A 682-nucleotide genomic window follows, 5' to 3' on the forward strand; every position below is an offset into this window, starting at 1 on the left:
CGAGATGGTCGATCATCTCTTTGAAGAGTCCGATCGATATGAAGGCGAATCTGCACGGGCGTACGCCATTCGACTCCAGACTATCTTGGACGAGAACGACATCCCGTCTCTGCAAGTCGTGACGATCTTCCAACGAGACGTACGACATCCTCGAGTCGAAGCCTGCCTGGAAAACACCGACAAAGAACTCCTGTCGATGTCGGACTGCATGAAGCTACTTCGATCGCGACAAATCCGCCTGGACAACCGCCGAATTTCCCGCGCATGGTGCGATCGGAGTCGACCTCGACCACGGCGCCCACACTTTCGTCGTCGCGCACGCCCCCTCTGTCGCTGAACACCCACTGTCCTGGATCCAAGGTTGGATTCGAGGACCAGTCTACTCCCGAAAAGGTCCTTTCTACTCGACGATGAGTTGGACGCTAACATTACACCTGCGCTCCATGTGTTTCTGAGAAAGACATTTCAGATCTGTTATCGTCGCAAGCAATCACACTTGATGACGAGTATGACAAGGGATCGAGGACCGACTCTTCCGCATCGCTAAGTCGGACATTTCTTGCCAGCTCGAACTCGTCCGTCAACGCCGCCAGAACCCATCACACGAGGAGATTTTACGTTCCCTACACCTTTCGCGTTCAGAGTCACACTTGCTACTGGCTCCTTGCGACTTCGAGGATGA

This window comes from Aphanomyces invadans (assembly GCF_000520115.1).
Source record: "Aphanomyces invadans strain NJM9701 unplaced genomic scaffold supercont1.21, whole genome shotgun sequence".
Taxonomy (NCBI): Eukaryota; Oomycota; class Saprolegniomycetes; order Saprolegniales; family Verrucalvaceae; genus Aphanomyces; species Aphanomyces invadans.